The sequence below is a fragment of the Helianthus annuus genome, chromosome 5 (genome assembly GCF_002127325.2).
Source record: "Helianthus annuus cultivar XRQ/B chromosome 5, HanXRQr2.0-SUNRISE, whole genome shotgun sequence".
Taxonomy (NCBI): Eukaryota; Viridiplantae; Streptophyta; class Magnoliopsida; order Asterales; family Asteraceae; genus Helianthus; species Helianthus annuus.
In genome coordinates, this window is record NC_035437.2 from 51173805 (window position 1) to 51187533 (window position 13729).

The 13729-nt window shown below is 39.4% G+C and overlaps 1 non-coding gene across 1 annotated transcript; it reads left to right on the forward strand.

The window, feature by feature from the left end:
- Positions 1-4284: 4284 nt before the first annotated feature.
- On the forward strand, positions 4285-4390 carry LOC118492809. The gene has a single exon (XR_004894811.1). It is a non-coding gene; the product is annotated as a small nucleolar RNA R71 (small nucleolar RNA).
- The last annotated feature ends 9339 nt before the right edge of the window (positions 4391-13729 follow it).

Here is a 13729-nt window from a genome sequence, read left to right on the forward strand (position 1 = left end):
GACCCCAACACAAGTTATCTTGTGTTTAGATCTTAAAACATGCACTTCACCTATGTAACACCTCGAAATTTTGTGTCCAATAATGTGTTAACACGTGTCATTAGTTTACACGTGGCATTAGATATTAAATAAAGGACTAAAGTTGACAAACCTTGAAAGTATGTAAATTCGAGGGTTATAAATGTCAACAAAGGGTAAATATACTGTATAGTAACCCTAAACGATGCTCGTACCTTCAAACGAATAAATCATGGATCGTACGGAAGGGAAACGCGGAAGAAAGTGAGAGATTACAAGCTGCAGGGGTTAACTGTGTCAACATGTTTAATTATACCTCTGAGTGACCCTTTGACGAACCCGAGGCTTTGTAACAGTAAAATACGCTCACTAGAATATACTATATAAATTTCGCGAAGTTCCGTTTTCAAACGAGAAAGTTATGATCAAATTCGTACGAGAGGGGTTAAAGGCGTCAACAATGAAAGTTAAGGCTTTCCGGATAGTAATTAAACTAACCGGGGACTTAACAGTATGGGTAAATGGCACGAGGCCCTTAATTGTAATTAACCAAGGGCCAAATCGTAAAGTTACCCCTTCGAACCCGAAAGGTCAGGTTATTAATTACAAAGATTCGGTTAATCATTACAAAAGATTCAAAAATCTTTGAAAACAGGCCCCAGGCGGCCCGCCTGAGGGAAACATATAAGTTGAAGCGGGCCGCGAGCCACCTGTGGATACGCGTCTGACATGAAGATTCATGCGGCCCGCGTACAAGCTGCATGAAATCTAATGCGGGCCGCGTGACAGACACAGATGCAGAAAACATGGGCAGATGCACTAATTGAGCTTGTGAACGATCATAGAGGCAATTAATGAAGCATGGGCGCCCTCTACATGACCCCTAGCATTCAGGGTCACCTGCTGATCATCCATGCTCCATTGTAGGTTGATGTGTAATGATCTAGAGGCCATTCTTTCACTATAAAAGGCATACATTGTGCATAAGTGAAAACACACCTCAAAACTTACCTTCTGATCATTCCTGGAGCTCTCAAGCTTTCTTCTAGCATCCTAATTCGTGCACCAAGCTTCTGTAAGTATGCCAACCCTTTTATGGCTTAGTTTTTGCTTAGTTTAGCCTAAAAGTCAATCCGTCGTAATTAACGATTGACTTTGCGATAAATCACGAATGGTCCAGTGGTTTGTCAAATCAAAGATAGTTATATGATGGTAATCATGTGGGTATTAAACCCCTAAAAGGGCACCCTCTGATTCCCACTCTAACTAGTTCAAATATCGAGTCAAACGTGCTTAGAAAAAGTCAACAGAAATGTCATTTTGCGATTTCTTGCATAATCTGTAATGTAGACGATATGTAACCTGTTTGAACACTCATAAAACATGATAATAAGTATATAAACTAGTCTAAGCTTGTTTGATCCGACCATTTCCTGTTTAGACCCGGTTCGGAGCCGAAAGTCGCAAAAGTTTGACTTTTGCATTGACTTCAGTTCTGACTTGTTAAAGTTTGATTTAGATATGCCTTAGGACTCTCTTAGGACGAGGTTACATGATGGTATAACCCTCTGTGACCGGTTCGTTGTTTGTCCGAGTCTTTTACACATTTCCGTTAAATGCTTAAAAGTTGACAGTAACGCCCTTTTTAAATTAAAACGAGAATTTCGGACATATGAAAGGATCATGACCTTGGTTACTGATTTCTAAGCATGTCCCTAAAATTTCACGTCAATCCGAGGTCCAGACTATGAGTTATGCTAAATAGCGCAAATTGCGAAACTTTAGTAATTAAATAGCGCAATTAGCATAACGCCTATCTAAACCCGGATTTCGACACCAAAACTTTTACTCACTGTTGTAAAATAATATTTTGGGATTTTTAAGGATTTTTAAGGATTTTTAATTATTTTTAACCTGCTCATAACCTACGGTAATGGCAACGGTTCGGTAAATACCGAATATGCCCTTTTCGGCCATAACTTGAGTTCTACAAGGTCTTTTGACCCGATTCCAGTTGCTACTGATTTTAAATAATAAATAAAGTATTTTAGACTTTATAAACTGTTCGGGAAACTCATATTTCCTGTAGAACTCTAAAACCTTTTTTATAATCTTTAAAAAGACCAAAATACCCCTACGGGGCATAATATCAACTTAAACTCGTTACGGGCATTATGGAAGGTATCCTACTGATACCACAACCTCTTTAAGGCATATTGACTTAGGAAATCAGTGTAGGACTCCTACGGTTACCCGTTGCGGGCCTTTAGCGCGCACGGTTCGGCTTAGGTAACTAGTTTACATAAGTTAGCCGAAACGGGTCAAACCATATTGTTTTGACCCCAAAATCCAGAGTATGATTATTATACCCATATAAGACAAGTCTTCAAACTTGTTGGGTCAAAATCACACTCCATTCACGGTTTTCGCCTTTCACGCGATTAAACCGTAACTATCCTTTGAAACTGACCGGTCTAAGCTACGGCAAATATAAAGACCCGTTAGGATTCTAATAGGTTATTTTAAAACCTTCGTTCCAGAATAGGAGACCAGTAAAAGCTATCTGTGATTTATTCAATTAAGGATTATACTTGCAAAGGTAAATACTTTTAACTTATTTTCCGTTATACGGGCTTGGGTTACGGTATCTAAAATACCGCTTGGTCGGGCAACACAAGTTGTCTTGTGTTTAGATTTTAAAACATGCACTTCACCTATCCTTAGGTGATCACCAAAACAAGAACCCAATTTTCTGAAACGATTTTTGAAAAACAATCTTCTGTTTTCAAATGATTTATATGGTTTTGAACCCTTTTTGATTTTTCAAATTGATATTGAAATTTTATTATTTGTTTTTGAATGATTCATTTGGCCTTGTGCCTTCCAAGTTTTCAAAATCTCGTCAAAGTTTTGGGTTCTAAATAGTGTGAACACGTGCAAACTGGAAGGGTGAATGCCTGTACAATGGGTTTTCTGTCTAAGGCTAGAGTGTTCGTACAAATCCATATAATCGGACCAGTCACTCTTACCTGGGAACTCTTGGGGCGAGTGTTCACTTATAGGCGAGCATGTCTTCGCTAAGCATTATTTTTGGACCCATTTACTTTGATTAGTCACTGTGTGTCGTTTGTTTGCTTTGTGATACAGACGAATGACCACCATCTTTGCCTTTGTTGATTTTGTTTCCTCTCGTTCTTTTCATCTAATCATCTCACTCGTTTCCTCTCATGTTTCCTCTTTTAGCATGCCTCCTCGACGTGAAAACCCGTTAACAAATGCCGAGATGGCAGATATTCTGGCACAACACATGGCTGCCGCACTCCAAAACATTATAGCTCAAGTGAACCAAGCCAATAACAATCAGAATGCTCCTTGTAACTTCAAGAGCTTCAATTCGGGTAAACCACTCAAGTTCAGTGGTACCGAAGGGGCAACTGGGCTTCTTCAATGGTTCGAGAGCATTGAGAGTACATTTCGTCATGTTCTGTGTCCTGAGAATCGGAAGGTCGAGTTCGCTTCTAGCGTATTTCAGAAGAGGGCTTTGACATGGTGGAACGGGGTTATGAGAGACCGTGGAGCTGAAGTTGCTTTAGCACAATCATGGGCTGAACTAAGAACTCTGATGATGAGGGAGTTTTGTCCTCGTCATGAGCTACGAGCGTTGGAGAGGGAGTTTGGTGATTTGAAGCAGGAAAGTGGTGAGCATCGGGCGTATACAGATAGGTATGAGGAGTTAAGCTTACTATGCCCAACAATGGTTACCCCACTCGATAAGGCTATCGAGAGGTACATCAATGGTCTACCTGACTCTGTGCAAGACATTGTTACTGGTAGTAATCCTACCACTGTCCGTCAGGCAATCCGGGGTGGTAGGTATTAGAATTCATGTTGTTGTAGTTCCTACCACCTCCTCCTTGACCTTGACCTTGAACCGCATGGACTTCTTCGTATTGCCCTTCCAACATCCCTTGGCAGTTTTCAGCCGCATGACCTATTTCATTACACAAAGCACAAACATTATATATTTGGTTAGTGGTTTGAACATTACCATCATCTATGGCGTGCACTTGTGGTCGGTTAGTGGTTGGTCGGACTCTTCTTGAAGCTTGGGCCTTCCTTTTTGATGTAGTTGCCATGCTTTCCAAAAACTCCCAATCTTCATTCTCATAATTCGTTCCAAACGTCCCTCCGGTGATAGACATTAAATCACGTGCGTCTTCGGCACTCAACCCCTCATGAAAAGCGTTCATCAACTCCCATAACTCAATTCCATGATGAGGGCAGTTTTTAATCATCATGTTAAAACGCTCAAACGCCTCATGAAACATCTCACCGTGTTGTTGTTGAAAGCTTCTCAATCCCTTCCGCGCATCATTGGTCTTTTGGGCGGTGTAGAATTCATCCAAAAAGGTTTGTTGCATCTCCCCCCATGTATATATTGATGCCGAAGGCAAAGTGTAGAACCACTTCTTTGCCTTATCCTCCAAAGAAAACTGAAATAAGACCAACTTGACTTCATCGGCCGAAAAACCTTGACTCCCAAAAGTGTTGCAAATTGAGTCATAGGCCTCTAAATGGAAATACGGCTCCTCCGTTGCTAACCCTTTGTACTTCGGTAAACTTTGCAACGAGTTTGTTCTTACTTTAAAAGTTCTCCCTTGGTTGTTGTGAGGGATAACCACCGGTGAAGGGTTTTGAGTAATGATTGGCCTGAAATGTGCCTCTATTCCCCTTGCTTGTTCCCTAAGATGCCTTCTTGGAACACCCAATCGACCCCTCGGACGAATAGGACCCATTGGTCTTGGTATAGGCCCTTGTGGTGCAATTGGTTGTTGGGGCATCGGTGGGTATTGATTCGGCCTTTGAAATTGTGGTTGTACATGTTGTGGCCGAACTTGTTGCAATGGAATGGGTTGTTGGATTGGTGGCCCTTGTGGTCTTGGCCGAATGTGTTGTGGTATAATTTGTTGTTGTGGCATTCCACCAACACTTGCCATTCCTTGAGATTGACTTTGCAAATACCCAAACTCCCCTTGATCACCATAACCTCCATAACTGTACCCATCATCTTCATAACCTTCATAATCTTCAAATCCCTCATCATAACCATCTCCTTGAATTCCCGAGGTCTGCCCAAATGGGATGGTCGAATACTGAAAGCCCGACTGTTGTTGTTGTGGTCTAAAAGATGAAGTAGTATGCACGATAGTTGAATTGGGTGCAATTGTGAAGGTGGATGATGATTGACCCGTAGTCGGGGGAAAGAAGTGAGATAATGGTGGGATTGTGGTGGATGGATCGTAGGTGATGGTAGGCTCAGTTTGAGTAGTGATTGGTTGGGTGGAGTTGGATGGTGTAAATTCAGCAGTGGTATTAGGTAATGTAGTGTTTGGTGATGGTTGGGTGGAAGTAGGTATAAAGGATGAGGTTGTTTGACTGGTTGTAGGTGGAATCTGAGAATCAGCCATGATGTTTCTCGGTGTAATGGGTGAAGTGGGTGAACCAATGATTTTGTTTTCTCGCACTAAAACTCGGTTTTGTCGTTGCGTTCTTTCAATTTCCGGATCAAACGATAGCGGTGATGACCTGTGAGAGCCTCTAGTATGCATACACCTGAAGTACCTGCACACTAAACACAACCAGCGTAAACCCGAAAATAACAAACAAAACTATTAAATTAACACACGTTGCGCACTACTCCCCGGCAACGGCGCCAAAATTTGACGTGATGTCGTGGGTCACGCAAATTTAATCCCTAAACAACTGTAGTTAGTGGTAGTAGGGTATCGAACTCAGGGAGTATGTGGAAGATGTGTCGATTATATAGTTTTGTACTTAAACTAATGATTAAACTAAATTGCAGAAAATTAAAATTCAAGATTGTGGATTGTTGTTTTAGAAAACTAACTTAAGAACTAATTCAAATCAAAGTTGGTTGTAAACAATTAGGAGAGAACAATGATCACCCTAGGTTTCAGTTTCTTTAAACAGTTGTGTGTAATTTTGCTAGAAAGAGTTACATAGACATAACTCGTGTATATGTGATTGAAGTGATAAAAGGGAACAAAGTACTCGGATTAGATAACGCGAGGTTGTTTCCCGATGACCTATTAACCAATAACCAACCCTAACCCTTCCCGTGATATCTCGGTTGCCAACGGCACCAAGAACGTACGATTAAGACTAGAAATTGCAATATTGATTAACAAACTACAAACAATCAAACATACACCATGACATTCAAGCAACGCAAGATATCATTCTAGAAATGCGAAAATTAAACACACAAAAGTTTCAGAAACATTCACCTAGGATGATCACCGAAGAGTTTAGCCGGACATGGCACGGTGAATCATCATCAACATCAAACTATTGTTCATACGAATCGAAATAACAAACCGGATGATAGAAATTGTTCACAAACTAAGTCACAAGCCAAAATTCGCCCCTATCCTGTCCAAGAACCGTCCAATGATGAGATAATGTGAAAAGACACTCAAAAACGACTTAAAAAATGGCAGTTACACTTTTTGCTCGCAGGCTCCACCGTAATTTACGGTGGACATCAAACTTTTACGGCTCCAACAATCTGTGTTACGGTGGTGACAAGATGGAAATCAGGTCTACCGAACCGTAATTTACGGTACTCAGCTGCTTTGACTTCTTTGTTCTTTCTTTTGTTCTCCTCTCGACCCATTCTCCACCAAAGCCTCCAAAACTGCCTTTTATCCATCTTTTAGCTCCTAAATCGTACCTGAAACATAAGCGTCGTAGTTATCTAATTCAAGATAATTACACGGTTAAATGGAAGATTATTTCATCTTTTAACGTGCTTAAGGGTTGTCCAAAGGACCACCCGTCACATCCCCACACTTAACCGTTGCTTGTCCCAAGCAACTCATCAACATGATTTCAAAACAAGTGATCAAATCAAACCAAGCAAAGCGTGCAATTTCTTTACCAACCCCTTTTTAACACCCAAACAATGCACCCCTCTCAAATTCTCTCCTCTCGGCTACAAGTGAAAACTAGCAAAGATAAGCTAGACACACACTAGGCAAACGGGTGGTTGCACAATCATAAGCTTGTACCTGAATCGATCATTCTCCTAAAATGGGTCAAACATGAATGCAAATCAAAGGGACTTCAAGGTTGTAACATGGCTAGGTGTATCGGTAGGAAATGGAATATATATGAGTAACGAAAATTCGACCCGGTCTTTTTATTACAAACACAAAAACTAACTAACAAATATGCACTACTATATACAATGTTAGTGCAGTTGTCTGTCGACTACATCTTCGTTCGAGTCTCTCAAATAGAAAGTCAAGTCGCTACGAGTTTCACTACAGATTGACTACGGCAATATCCAAGGGGGAGATTGTTGATGCATTTCATGTCTATCGCCTTCGTCAATCCGAGTCGTAGTGAAAAGCCGGAAGTAATCAAGTGCATAATGTTTATTTAGTTAGAAATGGCAAGGTGGCAAACTTGTAATTAATGTGAATGTTCATTAAGTTGCCTTGACCATATAAATAGGGTGTTATGTCATGGTTTTAGTTAGTTTTAGAGATTTTAGAGTTCTTGGAAGAGTTTAGTAAGAGAATTGGAGAAAAGACTTTCTAGAGAGAGAAAGTAGAGAGAGAAAGTAGTGTAAACGTGATATCTTGTACCGGATCATCAAATCTATCTATGAAATCACGTTAGTAGTACGTTATCGTGTGTTCGGTCACGTTCGTTCACGGATTCCGCACGTGAAACGTTCGTTACGCAATCGAACGGTCACCAAACCGGTCCTACATACAAGACAATGAAACCCTTTCTCTTTTTTTTTTCTTTTTCTCATTGCTTTTCTTTTTTTTTTTTTCTTTCTTTTTTTTTCAAGCAACGATAACACATTAACCAAAACTACTTCAAACTCACAAAACTACTAATTCTATCACTAATACTATAAGACCGGGTCAAATTTGGGTAGATTTTCAAGTAAGTAGCTAGGGGAAACAAATGATAAGCTTTAAAGGCACAAAATGGGCAACTAAATGACCAAACCCCCGCCCCTCTCACTACCATGCTCATATATATAACTTATGAGGTCCAACCCCCCAAATCCCACACTCGCTCACACCAACAATGAGGCTACCTAATGCCCTTATCCTTTCTACATTCATGTTTAACTAAGGATTCACATCGCATTCAAGCACAAGTTCTAACGCACCCCCACCCGTAGCCACTCTCATCAAAGGTTATTTATGTACACGTGTGGCTACAACTCTCACCAAGAATGAAAAAGGTGTCAAGGGTTGCCGGTGCATCAACTTGGGGTTAAATTAGGGCGTCAAGATTTCACATTATTTTGCTTGGCTTAAAATTTTTCAAAAATCTTCAAAAAAATTCCCCCCATCCCCACACTTGGGATACATTGACCCCAATGTATGGCTTTGGAAGGCTTTGATCACTAACCCAATCAACATCCACAAAAGCTTCTTTTCTCAAACCCCAAATTTTTTTTTGTATTTTTTTCATTTTATATATATATATATTTTTTTTAACACGACACCACCAACAAACACCAACCCAACAATCAACCACATGATCAAACACCACCCATCCTCCCAACCATAACCAACATAAAATCAACAAATATGTACAAACTATACACAAGAGAGAATACCACCTGATCAATAGTAGCGCGGTCCCGGAGGTCCAAAGATGGATGACATCATATCATTCCACTCTCCAAATCTGAATGCGCCGCTGCTACTCCCCTCTTGTTGTTGCGGTCCCTCCTGTCGCCTTGGGTCAAGCCACTGAGAATGGTGGAGTGGTGGAGTCGGATAAGAGATGCTACCATCATAAGGCGGCAATGAAGCATAGTCCACATGTTGTGGATCTTCAACAACCGGCCTTCCGGCATGCCAATCCGCATGCATCCGCCTCATTTGATCATCATGATATCTGTTATTAGCATCCACCTCTCGAGAGTATGCATGGGTACGGTTCCATGACTCATTGCGATCGAAGCTATGTTTTAACGACCGCTCTATGCTTGCACTATTCCTCGTGTTTTGATCATACAACGTCCTCTCCGGCCCCGACCAAGTATCAAAAATGGACGCCGGAGGGCGTTGGCTCTCGATCACCTCTTGCATTGAACCACTATAAGCCCACCCCGGCTCATACGGTTGCTGCGCGTAGTCGTAGAACGTACCACCATGACCACCACCAAAAACCCCAAAACCAACATTTGCACCACCCTGCGGCTCGTCCGCATAGTCCTCGTCCCCACTAGGAACCAACTCTTCATCGCTTTCCGGCTCATCCGGCTCTCCCGGTAACAACTCCCTTGCACCCAATTTCAGTGCCCTCCACCGTTGACCCTCCGATTTCAATTTGTGATAACGTTCAGACTGAGTATACGTCCAAACGTTTCCCAACCTATCCAAAGTAAAAGGCTGGTGCCTTTTCGTTAAACCTCGGTCTTCGGATGTGAGTGCCTTCTGTTGTTTCATCAAACCCGTTATGATGCGACAGTACGGGACGATGTCTCTTCCGTATTTGTTCCGGCATATCCACAAATGGTGCATAATCAGGTAGCGTATTGGAAAGCGTGGGGACCCATGCATCAATGAATACAGAACAGGTATCTCTGGAAACCTCGCCTGTTCTTTATCGCCTCTTCTTGGAATGACATTAAGCAGGCAGATTGTATGCAACAATTTGGCTTCTATCTTCAAATTCTTCCGGTATAACACACCACTGTACCTACCGGGCAAAAACAAATCCGCTAACATGTCGTTCCATGTCACACCCCAACCAATGGCGGAAACATCGGGATGAGACGAAGTGTGAAGATTGCTAGAGACATCATAACGCTATTTGTGACAATATTTAGAAAATCCAAATTTCATTTCATTTCATAACTTCAAATAGTCAACATTACAAGATATTCAAATACGACAAGTTTAACAAAACAACATGATAACATAACAAAATTTTGATACAACATTTTAAACCCTAACGTCTATATGTGTATCTAGGCATCAACGCTACTTCATTTCATAGCATCATCGTCCTCAACCTGTAACATGTTTAAAATAAAGTTCAATGCAAAAGCAAAGGCGAGTATACAAGTTTGATACGTACATAGCAAAAGATAAGTTTGAACAATTCCTCATAGCAAGCATGTGATTCAAGATAAACATTTAAACATGGCATGTGTCTAACATATCAAACCAAGAAAACGCAATATGCTCAAGACATAACCTCAAGTTTACGGGCGGGTCGTTAATCCTATAGCGCTACATATGTCAAGGTTTGGCTCGTACGAAGTTAATGATAAGTTCAACACATAAGAATAACCCAAGTTTAAAGTATCAAGTCATCACGTATACAAGCATGTTATAGGAACGTTCATGTGTTTAATAAAGTGTTCATGTGTAAGTTAATAGGTAAACATGTTACACCCCAAAAGTGGTAAAAGTAAAAAGGGGGAAATACGAGTATACTCACAAAGTTTGCATATGTTTTCCGATTATCCAATTGTTGACGAGTAGAGATTTAGAGTCCGAATGTATAAGGGTTAAGGTTCAAGTATGTTTAGAGTCGAGATTCGGTGTTTAAAACAACATAAAAATAAGATATGAGAATAACATGGAAAATAATCATTTAGTACATATGATGCTTGTTCTTGACACTAGGAAACTCGAAGGAGTTTAGATGTTTTCATGGAACAAGGTTCCATTAGAATCGTGACAAGTTATCATAGTCTAGGATGATGTAATCTAGTACCCCGACATATGAACACTAGTTCATCATCAAAGATTCGATTATTCGAATAATATATTTAGGTTATATAATATATGTCCAATAGTTCAAGCATGAGGTAGAAGATTAAAATCTTCATTTTGGTACCTCTAAATGTCATAGAAGTCATGTAGGAGGTAGGAAGATCAAGTCTTCCATTTAGGCACCTCTATGTGTTCACCACTACACTTGATGTAAAAAAAACAATCAAGGAGGGTCATGAACATACAATAAAGAATAAGAAATATACACACTAACTAAGAGAAATCATCAAATCATGTGAGGATTGTATGTTTGGACAACCCAAGTTGTTCCATAATCACTCATGTATCAAAGACAAAGTTTGACATGACTTGTGGGTTAAAAACCCTAAACAAAACACCAAGTTTATGAGGTTTAATCCTCTGATTTTAAATGTCTCAACCTTGTTTTTAAGCTTAACCAACCATGGGATAAGTTGTAAGCATTAGGACATAGGTATGAGATGTGTTGGACACAAATTGCATAGGTTTAAACAAGTTTTTGATGAACATAAAAACAAACAGAAAGTTTATGGACTATTTCGGGGCATTTCCAGGTCTGATTTCTCCAAGGAGAAGTCTAGGAATCGAACCCCATGATTATACAAGCAAGTAGGAAAAAGAATCGAGTGAATCGGATAAGAATTGAGTGAGTTATGCCCATTTTCGTGAAGGGGTGTCAATCTACTCGAACCCTTGCTTTCAGCTACGGTTTGGAGGATGTTTTGAGAGTTTTTAGTGTTGCAAAAGTGGTAGGGAGGCTGGTTATAAGTGGTATTTATAGGGGGAAGGATTAGGGTTTCAATGGGTTGGGCTTTGGAAGTGTTTAGAAGGGGTTACACCTTGAAACTAGCCCACAAAACCCAACTATATGGGGCTGAATTTGGGCTGCCATATTTCTTTATTTTTTTATTTTTTTTAAAACATTATAATGAGTAATTTTGTTAGTTAAGTTGTGTAATAATATGCAACAATGTTTCCCCTAACTTGTAACAAGGTGAAATATGAAATAAAACATGATTTAACTAGGTAAAAAGTGTAATGTACAAGTTTTATTTACGAAGCAAGTTCCGTATTTTACAACGATTACGATGAAAGAATGGTTATAAGAACACAAGATTTCCAAAGATAGAATTTCACGTAAGGTTTCTAAATGTAGGATGTTTGAAAACGCAGGGCGTTACAGTCTCCCCTCCTTTAGGAAATTTCGTCCCGAAATTTATTCAAGAGGAAGGCTTGAAAGAGTTTTTGGCATAAAGGTGATCATTAAGAATTGAAACTTGGGAAGTTTGAAAGTTTTGAAAAGTACCAAATTTTGGAGAACGTCAAGGTAGATTTGCAAGGGGAAGTTTTTAAGGATAGTAAAAAAAATCATACTTTCGTAAAACCTGTTTATTGAGAGGAACGAAAAGGTTTGTTACTTTAAATAAAGCAATAGAGGTATACTAAGTATAGTTACACAAGAATCAAGAATAGGGAGGCTATTTTATAGGTAACGAGGTAAGTTAGGACTCAAATGTTTAAACAAGCTGGATTGCGAACGAGTTTTGTATAAAATAATACGAGTATAGAATGAACGAATGACTCTTAAAGAGTACAAGTATGTGAATAGCATAAGTGTTGGATAGATGAACGTAGTGTGTTAAGGATGAAGTCTCGTCATGAATAATCGGATATAATGCGTTTGTGAGTTGCGTGAAGTTGTATTAGGTCCAAAAGGTCTGCAACACACTGAATTTCTCATGGCACGTTTTACGAAAGTTTGGTAACATTGTGAAAACACTTATATATAGGAAGTACCAGCGGCGTATCCACCATGTTTTAACCACATTACGTCCGTTTCGTTACTTGGGGTCATGTTACGTTCCGTGTCTTACCATACACAGTAGTACACTCTATGGTTCTCATACGCCTATCACTATAATCCCGTGTGCACCCGCGATTATACTGATTGTCGCATGATCCACATAGCTTGTACTAGTTATGTATGAATCAAGGTATACATGAATTTGAAAATAAGAATGTGTACGTAGAAGAATGTCGTATGTAAGCATGTTTATGTTTAAGCATGTATGGGACCCACGTAAGCGAATCCCTCGGATTACGCTCGCGTATAGGTACGAATGTACGAATCATGAGTAAGGATGAAAGTATGAGCATAAGTTTAAGTATGAATACGCATGTATGTATGAGCATAAACATAAAACGTGTAAGTAGTATGTGTACAAGCAGAAGCGTAAAACGTATAAGTAGTATGTGTATGAGTACAAGCATAAAACGTATGAACATAGGTGTAGGTATGAAAAATAAATATTGCGTATATGGTGTACGTTGAGACATTGTAGAGAAAAAAAAGGTTAAGTATGTAGATACGAACGATATAAATGATGTTATCGCGAGATATCGACTAAAATGTGTATGATGATGTGCATGTATAGTTGTTTAAACAAAACGTTGAGTTTGTCGAATCAAAATTAGATTGAGCTTGGTTTGAAAGGTAGAATATAGTTTGTATATGTAAAGGAACATAAAGTACTCATTGGTCATGCTTAACGTATTTTGTAATGATTGAAATGCTACTTTTGTTTAAAAAAAAAAGGAGTTCACGTATGTTAAAAATTGTCAGTCCCCATGAAGTCTTCTAGCCCACGTGTTTTGAAATTTGGATGACGAGTTAAGCGTTGTAGAGAAGGTTTTTTTTTTTTTTTTTTTTAAATAACGGGTTTGTTTCATTTGCATCAAAACATGAAAATTTGGACTTTGAAAGTTCTTGTGAAAACGTCGACCCTTAGAAAAGAAATTTAGTAAAAGAACTTAGTGATTGTTTAAAAATAATTTTAACAAAGGATTTATTGATGTTGGAAAGAGTATTTGGTAAACGGTCATAT